At 29.9% G+C, this 16,119-nt stretch overlaps 1 non-coding gene across 1 annotated transcript; it reads right to left on the bottom strand.

Moving 5' to 3' along the window:
* Positions 1-12,451: 12,451 nt before the first annotated feature.
* Trnam-cau (transfer RNA methionine (anticodon CAU)) lies at positions 12,452-12,523 on the bottom strand. Its single transcript has one exon. It is a non-coding gene; the product is annotated as a tRNA-Met (tRNA).
* Between the last annotated feature and the right edge of the window lie 3,596 nt (positions 12,524-16,119).

Here is a 16,119-nt window from a genome sequence, read left to right as displayed (position 1 = left end):
TTATGATCGTCTGCACAGGGAAGATGCGATATAGGGTTGAGCTGTACTTAAATAATAGAATCTTATTTATTGTTTTTGTACAAAGTCGTATTTGTGGATATTGCTGTCTCATCTATTTCAGTTGCCAAGCAGATTGCTTCGTATGCTGATATTGAATTTGAACGATATGTTAGTGAAATTATAGGGTATTAAGGAACTTTTGCCCTCTAGAATGGCATGAGCTCTCTATAACAGCATAATATGGGTAATGCTATTCATCTATACATATTATAAAGCAAAGTCTAGTTGGTCTCTATGAAACAAGAATGTACCTACTACTGAAATGACTAAAGAGACTACCACGATTTATAATTAACATATTAATATCGTATATATGATAATATATTAGTATTATGCTTAATTTTTACAATGATAGTCTATTATGATGCAATTTTTAATATATACAACTCACGAATTCTTGAATAACCGTTTAAGTAACTATTATTTAATCTGTGGAAAGTACCATAATTTTCATTTGTGTGTCTACTGATATTGTACTTCGGTAGATTCGTTAAAGACTGTCATCTTCTATTTTGGGAATATTAAATGTCTTTTAGCGTCTACTAGCTACTCGCCCCGGCTTCGCACAGGTATACATGTATTCTAAATATTTATAATATACCTTCCTCTTGAATCACTATATCTATTAAAAAACCGCTTCAAAATCCATTGCGTAGTTTTAAAGATTTAAGCATACATAGGGACAGATAGCGTCAACGACTTTGTTTTAAACTATGTAATTATGATAAATAAGAAATATTAGAGTAACTACTAAGATCAAGATGTTACACTAGTTACTTATTAGTAAAAATTAATCAACAGCTAAAGTAATGAAGTGAATCTAATCACGATTACCATCGACAGATCAACATTATTAGGAAATTAAAGTAATAAGTAGTAGTAAGAATTATATAAACTGTAAATTTATTATTCTGGTAATCTTAGAACCACCTTACCTTAAATTACCTTATTAATAATCGGATAAACACGAATAATTTTATGGTAAATAAAAGCATTTACCTCTCCCCACGTTCCGACTACGACGCCGTAGTCACGAGCTGACTGAAGCATAGAAATGTCAATGTTGGTTGGTGCCAGCAGTTTTTTCTACTACCCTTATTAGACTGTTCATTGATATATCGTGATTGATTAATGTGACAGAACTTTGTTTAAATTTATCACCAGTTTCTCTGACTGGTTTCCACACTGGTGACGCTGGTAATTTAAAACTTAAAAATTACTTTAAATTCTGCCTGGTTCAAATGGAAATATTTTTAAATTTTTATCGCGTCTCCTGCAATTCGTGGAAAGAGGACTATAGGCGTATATAACACAATCCAGAGTTCCGTGGCATTCAGTAGATGAAAAAAATAAAAAGAATGGACCGATTATGGTGCGACTTTTTATTACAAATACCTACAATTTATTACAATAGTTATTTATTTCATTTTGGTGCATTTAAAATTTATAATTGTATAATTATTATATCTACAAATAGACTGAGATATACACTAGGTAAGATGAATATCTAGATTAAGACCTAAGAAACTGAAGAGGCATGCACATGTTGACATAGGGAAAGTGAAACGAGTCGCTTGATCTTGTACATAAATAATATTAACCGTTGTTAGTGAAACAACACCTTGATGCTGGATAACTGAGAAACCGGATGAAGTAGAGCCCTTTACAGAGGCTAAGTGGTCATCCCTCGAGGGCTCACCTACGTGTGCAAGTTGGTGGAAAATCAAGATTTACAAATGTCAAACTATAAGAAAGGTGAAGATTTAGATATTAAAATATCTGTATTCACGGTTTTGTTAGCTCAATGATAAAAAATTACTTTCTGTGTACTAAATTTCTCTTAAATGCATATGTATCGTATGATATTAAATTTTTTATTAGACTAGGTGCAAAGCCGTATGCGTTTGTGTTACATATTTCAGCTATCAAAAGCTTATTTTGTAAGCTAAGTTTCGGTCAATAGTATATGTGGGTACATAATCCTATACTGACATAAGAACATTTTACCGCAAGATATAAAAATCTACATCCTGTCCACCTGACTGTCAAATAATGAGAGATAGCAACATCTACACATTTGTACAATATTTCGAATTTACTTGATCATTAGTATCTTATCTTATCTGTCTTTACGCCTCGTCTCATATGAAGTACCTAATTTGGTAAAGAGAAATTAGACTGTTGATCTTTTAAAAACATGTTGTCCAGTTCTATATTTTTAAGATTTTGTGTGAATGTGCATTGTTGTTTAATGAAAAAAGTATAAGTCTGTTGTCTCCTTACATTACACTCCTTACATCTTTTATGCATACATTACTTTGCATTTCTTGTTTGTTACTAAAGATAACATAAAAAGCTATTGATTGATTCTAAATGATTTTTTCAATTGCATTACGATACCTTAACAAGCATCTATAGAAGTCTTTACGTGACAATTACTTCGTGTTGCTAATTACGTGGAGAGCCAGTCGACGTGTTTAATTAAAGACATCAGGGTAAAGACCTCACATGTAGACTGGTTTTAGAGCAAGGATACCTGATGTTATGAAATACCAGAGACGTCACATATCTGGGGACATAATAGAAAACATTGAAACAGTAAATTAATATTTAAATAAATCAAAATAAGAATTTTTAATGGTTTATAACGAAATGGTACATCCTGGGCTAACGGTTTAAGCTGGCGGGGCACCAGTGCAGGACGATAAAATAAGCACGAAGTTTTTTTAGAAGGTTAGTTAGCCCATCTTGGTAAATGGCAATTTACCACGATGGTTTCCATGGGGAACAGCGTGGAGGTCAACCTGATATGGTACGTTGCTAGTATTAGGGTCATTATTCCACATTACTAACAATTCCTCACTGAAAATAAGATTACTTTCTTACCAAGAATTGAACAGTGGAACGGATTAAATTTAAAGATAATATTTGGTATCAGGTCAAAATTTGGTAGTAGTGAACTTGGTCCGAACTTCTCGTCTCTCGCTTATTTAAGCTACCAAGCAGTGTTACTTTATAATAAACTGTGTTTTTGTTAGGGGTCTTAAAACATGGAAGTAAAATTGTAGGGTATAAAAAGCATCAACCAGTACCACGTGCATAGCATGGTGAATTACGAGATCATACAATTTACCAAAATATTTATTTAAAAAAAAAACTAGTAACGTTGCTATAAATTCAGCAATAAACAGATTCAAAGAAAAACTTTAAAATTTTTCCATGTTATTAATAAAACACTAGATTAGACCTATGACTATGTCCATGTAACCATGATGGATTAAAATAAAAGTATACTATATTCTGCATTTTAAATATTATGTATATCCCAAATATGGTAATTGTAAAAGCTAAAGCGTAGAGTAGAAGAAAAAATATTAAGTTTTTTTCGAATTTATAATATTAAATAGCTATTGTGCTCAGTGATCGTAGTTAACTAAAATATTACCTAATCTTTGAAGTTCAATTCTTCATCATATAGTACTATATTTTATATAGACGAACATGTCCTTCAACCTAGAGTAGGTAAGTACGTATAAGAAAGGAGAAAGTGAATGCAAGAATTAAACGAAATTACGTTAGGTTTAATCTTCTACTTGCAATAATAATGAACACGATATTAACGGCGTCGGTCACCTAGTGGTGTAGCACACCGCTTTACTTCCGATGGTCGCGAGTTCATTTCCTCACACGGTGCAATCATTTATATTCATGACTACAATTAAGTATATGTATTGACTAAAAATATATATCTATGTGTGTATATCAGTTGTTTAGTACCCATAATACAGGCTCTGCTTACCGTAGGACTAGATGGCGCTGAGTTAATTATCCACGGATATTAGGTAATTAGTTTTAAAGAACTATTGGCAGTTAGGGGCACTTTCCTATCTGGTAGAATTTATGAAAATATAATAACTACTTATGTTGTCCATAAAGTCCTCTTTTAACAATTGTTTCGACATTATCCGGAAATCAACTTCCGAGTGAGAGTGGTTTATTTGCCACAAGTTCGGAAAGACAACTTAATTCTCTTCAATCAATTATATGCATACTACTTAATTAAACTTCGCGATCACTTAATTTCTTATTCCAAATGGAAGTATTATAAAACAAACTTGATATGTATTCGCTTCAGTTTTTATTACACGCTAATAAATCGTGGTGTTGTCCACGTAAAATAAGGTCTATGGTAATTACTGATAATGTAGCCAACTATAACTACATATATATCCTTGCGCTTACATTTTTTAAATATAATAAGTACTTTTTACGTTTTGTATTACAACTTTTTTTCTTTCTATAGTAAATCCACAGCCGTGTCCCAGGTTTTTCTTAAATAGAAGATAGTCTATGTCTATAACTATCTATAACTTTTGATGCAATATTTCAGTATCAAATTACATTAAGGTCCGTTCTACATTCAAACTTGAACTCAAAATCATTTATTCCTTCGGCTTCTTATGCGGGTAGGTAATATTTTTATTACTATCCCTACCATCCAGCTGTTCACTTATTTAGTAATAAGAAGGAAACAAGTAGACAGACAGTTTCTCCAATTTGTAATATTAAGTAAGGAATTGTATTAGTTTATGTTAGTATTTTAACATAGACTAATACATATTAATATAGACTAGCCCCTACAATTTCCTTCACGGGACTAGGTTAAAAGTAATCAATATCCCTTTCTAATGCAACCGCTAAGTATACATATATCCTTCAAGATGTTTGGTTAAACCGCTCATACATGAAAGCAATGACAAACAAACAAGCAATTTTCGCATTTATAACTTTCGTTAAGATTATTTGAAACATTTTCCATCTCCTGCATAAAATTGTATCGAGTGTAAGATGAATCTTCGACTTTATCTCAATTAAAGGAAGCGACGTCTGAACTATTTGCAAATTAAATTTCCTGATTGAAATTTATTATAAACTCGTTACCTACTTCAATGGCCCCGGGAATCAAATAAATTGACGCTATATAGGCTAGAAAACCCGTATAAGGTATTTGCCTCGCTATCTACCGCCTTTTTAGTATATCGCAAAATAATTGCAATCCTTAAGATCCAATTTAAAAGAATACCAGAAATATTATCGGAAAATCGAAACTCATTGCTATTTTCCTTTACAATTATGGACAAACATATTTGTGTTTATTTTATTATGATTTAATTAATAACTAACATAATCGTTATTATTATTAATAGGAATAACTCTTTGTTTGCTTTTATTTTCATAGTTGTAGCTTTTACGAGTTTAAAATACCAAAATGTTCCATCTAAACTTAAATAGTTCTTAAGTAACTAACGAATTTAAACTTTATTCGAAAGACTATCAGTATATTACCAAAGGTAGACTTCTACATCGTCTTCTACGTTTTCTATTTATACCACATTATACACATGTGTATTTCTATACCACAATGATGACAATCAATTCCAATGAACTAAGACTACGAGCACCATTATAGATAGAGGTATATACAAAATAAAGTATTTGAACAAAAATTTAACAGTCAATGTATGTAAATGAAAGTCTAAAATTTCTAACCTTGTATTAAAAACTCATGTATTAGGAATTACAACTTTAACACTGGTATTTGTTCAAATTTAAAATCTAGTAGAAATTGCATCGAGTATAATTAAGGATACCTATGTGTAGGAATTCCTTGATCTCTTCGCAAAATATCTGAGATATTTCCATTTCACTAATCATGTCACTCGTATAGACTATAAATAACATTTAAAGATGCACTATATCTACATATGAACAGAACAGAATATTTATGTTATCTCTACTTGAGGTAAGATAAATATCTAACTATATGTGTGAGTGTAAACAAATGCCTACCTGCAGTACAAATTTGCATACGTTGAATAATATGTATGTATTATATAATAATTAGATTAAAATAAAAATTTTAGTCAGAAAAGTTAGTTAAAAATGACATCTTCCTCATAAATAAAAAGTAGTAAAGAGAATCCAAAATACATAATTAATTAACAGTAGCCCGGTCAACAGTGACAAATATGTCACAAATTCGAATCTATAATTTTTAAGTAAAAGAACCGTACCACTTATATATGTACAAGAAAAGCACCACGGATCGATATCCGTTTGTCATAATGTAACACCCGTAACACTCATGAGTTGCTATTCTGGAGGACTAAGTTACTTAGTACCTAATTACTGTAATTTCGTTGCCTTATCTGACTCTTTTCAACGTTTTTGAGATTCAAATAATTAAGTCAGTACTTATAATAACAAAGATGTATTAGAAACGAAAAAAAAATGTTAAAAGGGAATATTCCCACGGAAAATATAGCTGAACATAATTTTATGGTCACATACCGGATCGTTTTACGAGGACTATCTACTATACTTCCTTTACCTACGACCAACAACTGAGGCGATGTTCACAGGAAAACGCTAATCTAGGATTTATTCCCATGTACCTACATGTACTTCACTTATCGATTAATGAACGATATGAAATTATATGAGTTCACTAACTATAAGTAGACAAACCACATAGAATCATTGTAACATAGTTTATTTATCGCATCGTTTAAAAAAAGCCGAATAAGTGGAGCAATAAAAAAATGAGTATTCAAAAGTGCCTAGGTATATTTATATAATTTAATATTATATTACTACAGTGGTAAATAAAAATATAATCAAAAACAGGTTCATTATTTCTTTATCTTTATTAAATTATCCATTCTAACTGTTATTACAAAGTCGAAAATCACTTTGTTTGTTTGTTAACGGCCAGACGCATATACAATAATAAACCTACATATATGAGATCATCTACCACTCTTGGTTAGACTGCCTAGTTGATTGCTGTCCAGTTAAAAATAATCATCATGAAATTTAGCATATTATTTAGATATTTTGAAAATTAGCATTAGGTATGTAAACATAAAATTAAAAAGGATATAGGCTAATTTCTAATATAGGCACTTAGTCAAGTGGGTGAAATCGCTAATGACATCTTCTAAACTAAAACCAATGTATATCAAGTTTATTTAATATTATTTCAATTTAGAATACGAAATTAAGTAGGTAAGTACTCGTAAAGTTTAATTAGTATTTACATAAGTGAATGACGAGAATTAACTTGGCCTTGTGAATGTGTGGCAAATAAACGGCTCTCACCAGGAAGTAGGATTCTGACTAATATCGAAACAATTATTATTAAAAGGACCACAATTCTTATCGATATAAAAACAAACAATCTGGTATATGATTTAAAAAGTATCGTATATTCTTCATATAATTATGGTACTCATTCCGGTGTCACGGAAAGACAATAAATCCTTAGAATATATTAAAAAGTAAAAAGGGGTTAGAATAGAAAGCATTGTCAGTAATAGGGACTGGTAGTCATCTCTATCCTAGTAACCATTCTTCTCCACAGCTTATAAGTTTTAAATAAACAGATGCATTTTGAATATTCCCAAACATGTCCAAAATCCATAAAGTATAACTAAGAATTTTCATATTAAGGCAGTCGTTTTAATAAATAGGTATAATACAAAAAAGGAACAGGGAGAAAATATTGTTTTATTTTTATTATAATGTATTCTAGTAGCGCCACTGTAAATAAGCACTACGAATATAACATAGTTGTGTATATTACTGTTAGTACAATTTGTGGATAGTCACTTTAATTGTTATCAGTAGGTTTTAATTTTGAATATAAATACAGTATACAATTTTATTGTAAACCCTACTGATACTTATATAATTATATATATTAATGCTAAATAATATAGTTTTATTTATTAGATTCAATTGCATAAATATAATTAATTAAAAACGACAATTTGGAAAGTAAATTAACAAACAAACAAAATTTGATAAACAAAAAAGACTTCCCAATATGAACTTGTAACTACTCTCGTTAATTTCACTTTCTCATTTCTATATAAGTACGTATTTGATAACTTTTCTTAAAACAACGTCATAAAACGTTATATTATCGTAAAAGATATAAGCATTATTTGAGCCACTTACGAGAACATTGTAAGATCCCATAATGTCTTGTTTATCGATTGCAAAATATTATGATGTATATTGGTTCCGTCTTATTTCCAGTTTTTGCTCAAATACTATTTCCAATTATGACTTTGTTGTATCGAAGCAAATCTTAAATATAAACTTATTTTAATAAATTCGCTACACTTTTTTATATAATATTTTCCTTTAAAGAATATTTTTAATAACAAGGTATTAAAGTTTATATTCATGATATACGAATTATTTAGAAAGAAACTAAAATATAATTATCTTATTTATATTAGTGTGTGTGTAAATATATATATAACATACATGTATCTATTGATACTAGCTATGCCTACGGTTTCACTCGCATGAAATTTATAACCTACTTGTTATTCTGATGTATAAACTATATTACTGAAAAGTTTCATCAAAATCCATTCTATAGTTTTGCGTGAAAGAGAAACAAACATCCATTCATCTCTCTATCATCATCAACTGACCATCCATACTGACAAACTTTCGCGTTTATAACACTCATAGTTATATGTGAATGCCTTACATATCGCACTTTGTTTGGAGACGACGTACTTAGCAACAAAGTTATCACAGATCTAATATATACTCTACGCAAATACACTAATTGTCTGCTGTTCAAACCAGATTTACCTGTGTTATGGGAAATCAGACAACAACCCAGAACCACTAGACCTGAGGCAATTTAGAAAAGTTCCTTTCCTCCGCCCAACGCCGGAAATCTAACCTGGAACCTAATTGCCACAATGCTATATAAATATATTACTTACCATGGTACCATTGAGATCCTCAATAAGATTTTGTCGTATTTACGAATTTGATGCATAACGTACTAATGAATAAAGACTACAATGGGGATTGAAACTAATCAGGAAAATCCGAAAAAGAAAATGTAATATTATATTTTAAGAGTTACTGAAATAATAGATTTATTGATTTAAAGGATAACTGTCATAAAAGATATATGAAACAATAATGGTCATGACACAATACATGCCCCTAATGCGGTGCTAAGATCGGCACAACTGAGCTCACCGACATAGTCTTCGAATTTGCGAGTTCAAGTGACAGCGTGCTCGTCATATCTGTTTCAGAACAGATGGTCGCTGAAGTAGACATATTCCAGAGTGGATATAGGGAATTATCAAACGTAGCATAGGACTGGTATTATTATTTCTCATATTAAGTTATGATAGTCTGTATTCAAATAAACTTAATATAAAAACACTTATGAGTAGATTTTCGTTCGATACCGAAAAACAAACTTAGCCAAAAAGAATGAACAAGAAACTTACCTCTTGCTCTTTTAAACAAGTAAAACAAAATTTGTTTTTACATTTTATGGTTTTCTGTAATATTTACATAAATCAGTCATAGTGATTAGCGTGAATCAGTCCCCACAAGGAGCACCCGTTCATAAGTATAATGTGATTATAATTTATGTTAAATTAGTAGAAACAAAAAGTGTGTATCATATATATTTTTTGTTGATTTACGCGTAAATTTCACATTCGCATATATGCTCGAAATATCTCCATTCCATACCACGGCGGTCAAATCGTTTGCATAAAGTTCGCAATTTAAGACAAGTAGGTACTTAATATTATTTTTATGTAAACTCACTTTACTTTCAACAGACCGCATGCAGCGATGAAAGTCATGTGAGTCAATATTTCACTACTATATTTCAGTACAGTATTAATATAATATGTGTCTACATAATCAACATTCTAAAATGCGTAATTATTTGCAATATGCACACCTATGTACATATCGTAAAATATTGAACATTTTAGATTTGATTCGGAACATCTGATTATTTTTGCAAATCATGTACTTGACATCAATCTAGAATATCTGTGCATATAATACAAATATAACCTGTTCATGGAAGATATTAGTGAAAATCAATCATTAGAAGACTTTCGTTGGTAAAGTCTCCTAATGATTGACGTGTCTGCGTGTAAAATACAAAATAATGATTTTTAGATTTTTTTGCTTATGCGTTTCTCCGAGCTTAACTCAGAAACGGCTCAACTGAATTGGGTTTTCACTATATTGTGATATGCTTCACATAAAATTTTGTGTTATTTTATTTCAATTAGTTCACAAATAAAAAAGCTATCATTAAATATTATTCTGAACACAACGATGCACGCGGATGAAGTCACTATCTCATGTTGTAATATGCCATATTAATGTGTCCTTCACTATTTATATTATAAGTAAATACTTATTATTTTCGGTACAACAGATTAGTTTCTTTTTTTTTATAAATTATATCTACGATTTGGGTGGCAGAAATCTATTCTAAATCACAAGCGAATTTTGTCATTGTCACTGTCTGTGTCAGTTAAATTATTATATTATTATACATTAGGCGTCTCCATTATTTTTTTATTTCTTGGTGATTTTGCGGAATTTTAATAAAAAAAACCGGTTATAAATAGAGCAAGATTAATTGTAATGTCGTTAAATAAAAGACAGGAGCTTTATAACGTCTATTAAAACAAAATGTAACATGCTATCCGGAACTACGATATACCCACGAGCATGCGCATCGTTGAGATGATCAATGAACTCCCATTACGAAACTACACTGTTGCATAATTACTGAATTAACTAACCATTTAGTCATAACTTCGTATTAGATTTATTGCAGGTGAATGCGCAAACCTGTCATGAGATTTAAAAAACAATATATTTTTATCTATGACTATTTGCTTTCTGGAATGTGCAAGAAAACAGCCTTTTTAAATTTCTGTGTATAAAATAATTTGCCTGTGACATACATAATAGTTCAGTTTGACTTTTAAACTCTGCAATAGATATTTAATATGATACCAAATTATCTATATTTACTGCTATAGTGAAGAACTAAGGAACAAAAAGTACCATCAAGGAATTTAATTCTATGAGCATTGAATTACTTCAAATCAAAATTTCCTACCGAAAGGTTTGGAGCATATGAAATCTGCAGGTTACGTTTATATTTATGAGTTATACTAGGAAGTCTTTGTTATTGTTTTTGTTAAGAAAATTATGCATATACATGTATCCGTAATTGAATTTTATGCCTTTATATTCCAATTCCAAAAACTTCGTCATCGTCGACTAATAATTAGTGAACAAATTTTTCGAAGTACCTATTTGGTGTTTGGTGTAATAACCCGCTGTCAAAATACACACTGCTCGTGTTTTATGGTTTCTATGTCGCAAAAATATGTTATAATGAGTTATTTTAGTGTACATTTTAAATTTCATAAAAATGGAGCTTATGCTTATCCGGGCAGACACTTTCTTCACTGCATTTAAATAGAACTTTATATATATAATTACAACTTTATATATATAATAGAACTTTATATATATATACAATACAGTACAAAGATACAATACTATAACATACAAAAAAGTCACCGAAGCGACAACAAATATTTATAAAGGTCTCTTTACAAAACGGAATATTTGTTTTTGTTGTAAAATTAAAATGTTCCTATTAAAGTACATTGTAATGTAGCAGTTATTAAATTTAAATGTAAAAGTTAATGAAAATAATTCAATTAACTTTAAAAATAACGTAAGTAACTATAATTATATTGTTACGTTATATAAAGGAAATTTAATAATTGAAAGGTGAATGCACAAATAAATTGTGCCTCGTCTTATCAATGTTCTGAACAAAATGAATCAATTATCACGCTTTCATTGTATTACTTGGCGTGACCAATTGATCACTTTTATTATTGTTTTTCATTTAGATCAATTTTTAATAGAATACACAGTTTAATATTCATATTTTATTTAAATTAAATAAATAAGTATACATTTCCAGGACAGCAACTGCACTTTATAGGAATTACATTGATTTGTATGTATTATATGTGTAATAAATGGTTATTAAATATTTACGACCTTAGGTAGACCAAGAGCTCCTAAACAAATGAAAAATACCTATGAGGAATAAAAAATATTATTAATTAACTGCCGAATTCAGATTACTACGTACGTATAAATAAGGACAGTGTGACTAGACGAAAGTAATTTCTTACAATAGATTTTCCCTTTAATATCATTTTTTAAATATTTATAAAATAAACAAATAATAATAAATTTACAATACTTATAGACATATTTATTTAGCAATTCTATTTATTTATTGATATATTATTTACAATAAAAAAAGGATTGGTCAGTTAGGAGCAGCTGATCTGAAATGAAACCCTTTACTATATTCGGCTTTTGATTTTAAACTACGTACTTTGCATTAAATATTAAATATAAAAAAATATTGCAAAAATTATATATTCAATAAAAATAGCAATCATAAAACAAAATGATCGATGCCTAGCAGAGCGTGGTTTCGATCCACGGACCTCTGGGTTATGGGCCCAGCACGCTTCCACTGCGCCACTCTGCTCACGTCCACTTTTGTAAATATTACTCTTATACTAAACTAGTACATAAAGTAACCATGTATTCCTTTAATACAAAGAGTTCTACATTGAAAATACATGGGCATCAGTAAGATGGACTCATAAGATATGACAACTACAGGATACTCCAGCTTATAATCTGTTTAGTCTTTTTTATAATCCGAAATACATCTTATAATATGAAATTAGCACGGAGATATGTCAGCCATAATCTGGAATAGCATTTGAGCTGGATTCTGGAAGGGCATCACATGATGTTTTCATAGGCCTGTTCATATATAGGTATAGCCGTATAGTTTCCACGTAATATCTAGTAGGCAAACAGTTTTTTTGCTACTTCAGTATCAAAAAACTATCCTTACTATATACCTATATATATATATACTATATATAATTTACAGAAAATCATATTTATTTACTCATACTTTGAATATCAATAATATAAGTCCCGCGTTCTACAACCGAATAAAAATACTAATTTAGAAATACATTGTTGTCAATAACATAAACATTAAAGTGTATAAATTGTAATCGAGAAACTAGATTTAAACTTTATGATGTAGTCTTACTATATAAAATTATAAGAATAAGACTAGGAATGAAATTAAAAGTCTTCTATCGAAGACAATTACAATTCACATTTAATTTTTATTATCTACACATCTATAGAGGAGTGGTGGAACAAGTATCATAACAATAAAACACAAAAACAAATGTACATGAAAAAATGAAGTTATCACCTGATGAGAATTAACATCTAGTAGGACCAAATGCATGCATGTTTATATATACTTACAATGAAAAAACTACTCTCTCAGTACATGGAAGATACACATATGAGAAAAACTATAAAAAAACAATGATATTTTTTATGTACTAATCTCAGAAACAGCTTAACCGATATATATGTGATTTTTACTAATGTATTATAAAAAATATACTTAATTATATGTTTTATCCCAATACGTTTACAAATAAAAAAGATATACAGATAAGAAGTGGCCTCAATTAGTGATTAAATCAGTCATATACACAGATAACTTCTACAAAACTTCACACAATAATTTTTCATCCCGTAGCTAACTGATGGCAATTCTATGTAGATCGCATACTAAAACGCACTCAATTATGTTAATAACACATCTCATCAAGTTTAAATATTTTCTTTATTGTTTGTTAATTTTTTTCCATTCAATAAGTATTGATTCGATATGTTGGCATAGTAATTATTATTCTATACTATTATTATGAAGAGAGAGTGTTAATTGGGTGATTAACCAACTCATCAACGGTCAGTCGAAACGTACCCACTAGTATTATGCAGTTATAGTTGTTATTTAAGAAGAAAGTTTATATAATATTATACAACCAGTGTAATATGCAAGACTTCATACATTGTATTTAGATACCGTACACATGTTCTTTATTCCAACGCAATTACATTTTTACTAAGAATCTATTTAAATACTAGCTGTACTCGTGACGTGTGGAATTTAACTTTATTTATCTAAAATAAAACATTTTTTCTAAAATGAAAGTAACCTCAGTTACTCCTTATTAATTCAGCCACCTGCCAAAAAAAGTCCCGTCAAAATCGATCTAACCATTTCAGAGATTAGCCGGTACAAACAGACAGACAGACAAAAATTGTAATAAATGTTATTTTGGTGTATGTACCGTATTTATATTCATATGCATGTAGTAAAAAACGGTTATTTCAATATTACAAACAGACACTCCAATTTTATTTATATGTATCGATGACGACCACGTGGCCTAGCCGTTTATTTCAGCGCACGGTACAAGTATTAGTATTCATAAGTATAATAGTATGTAATGTTAAAAAAAATATATAAAAATATATCTATAAATTCAAATATCAATAGGTTGTGCTTAAATAAGGACTAGACAGCGCTGTGTAAGTAGTGCTGGGGTATTACCTTAAACTTATAAATCCATTTTTTAAATACAAAACGTATATATAGTAAAAAAAACTGGCCAAATTCTCACTAGAGTGATCTCTAAATCTTGAAAATCTGTTATTTATATCATAATAATATAAAAATACAATTCGTCCGTAACAAGAAATTTCTTAGCCTAGCTCCTAAATGAACGCTGGTTTGGTTAAGATGAAATTTTGTGTTTTAATTATATTTCAATGGATACCTTGATGGTTGTAAAATATAATTATACTCGGTAGGTGGCGCTGTTTTTGCAGACAGGACATCTGCTGAGTCCGCTTGTATTCTTATAGGTACTATTATTTTTATAGAATACTAACATGAACCCATGACTCTGACATTGTCGAGTCAAATATAGTATAGTAAAAATCGCATACTTCACTCGTCTCCTTCGAGTTAATAAAAATGGTATACACAAATGTAGTTATTATGCAATGATAAAGATTTTTAAAGCATACTTAGATATATACAAAACACCCTGGACATTTAAACAATGATATTCATGAATACAAATGTTTGTTTTGTCCGAGGTTCAAACCCGCGACCATTGGAAGTAAAGCTCTATATATGTATATGTACTTGAGTAATTTCTTTATACATATCTTACATATAAGAGTGCCCCTAGTATATGAAAAATTAAACATATCCCGTACCTAGACTGACGAGTCGTCGAAAATGAAATTGAAATGCGGCTTTTCTTTATCAAACCTGATTTAAGCTCATTACAAAATATCTCCAGTGCATCCGGTAGGCCAACATGCAAACTTGTGTCTTTAAAATGGTGTTACCATGTAATATGATTTTACGGTATTTTCCATCAATTAGGGATGTGACAATTCCTTCTATATTTTTATAAACCGTGCCTATGGAATTATAAATAATAACTTTTACACATTTTGCTGAATTCAGATATTTATTTAAACGCTATTTAAGCTACATTGTAAAAAAAATGGTTTAATATTTTAAGGCCATTCAATCCTAAAAAAGTATCATAATTGGGAGGGTATATCTGACCAACGCCAGGACTTGTGGAGCACTACGGAAAGACAAAAGTTATATATATATACAAGTAATATCTCCTAGGATATATCTCTTTAGTAATTATATAAACTATTATAGTTACTACGATAATATAATTTAATTTATACTACCTATAATATAGAGAGAGCAGATTTCGTTATGAGGAAAGTAAACTCCGTTTCCACTGTACAGATTAGAGAAGCTCTTTCACTATTCATTTTGTTCATAATGTACCGTACATTATTTCAGAGTAACATATACATACATAACTCTATATACATAAGACTCACAAAGTTATGAGCAAGTTGGTGAAAACAGGGCTAGCTAAACACTAATAGATTATAAAAAAAATATATTGTACAACTAATTGATGAACCGTTGGAATTATGTAATCTGTTTTCGATAATATTTTCTATTTCAGAACCGTACTTTCTTTAGCTGATATCTCTATTATTCACATATAAGAACTGGCAACACTACACCCAGCCATCTTATAAGAAATCACAATCTATGCGATAAAACGGAGGGATGCGCCACTGTGCATGACGACTTGTTGCCATTATACACGATCTCCGTTTGCAGTAGACTATTGTTAATTA

Source organism: Achroia grisella, unplaced genomic scaffold (genome assembly GCF_030625045.1).
Source record: "Achroia grisella isolate CSIRO2021 unplaced genomic scaffold, CSIRO_AGI_Agris_v1 utg352, whole genome shotgun sequence".
NCBI lineage: Eukaryota > Metazoa > Arthropoda > Insecta > Lepidoptera > Pyralidae > Achroia > Achroia grisella.
This window is presented reverse-complemented; position numbering and strand designations above follow the sequence as displayed.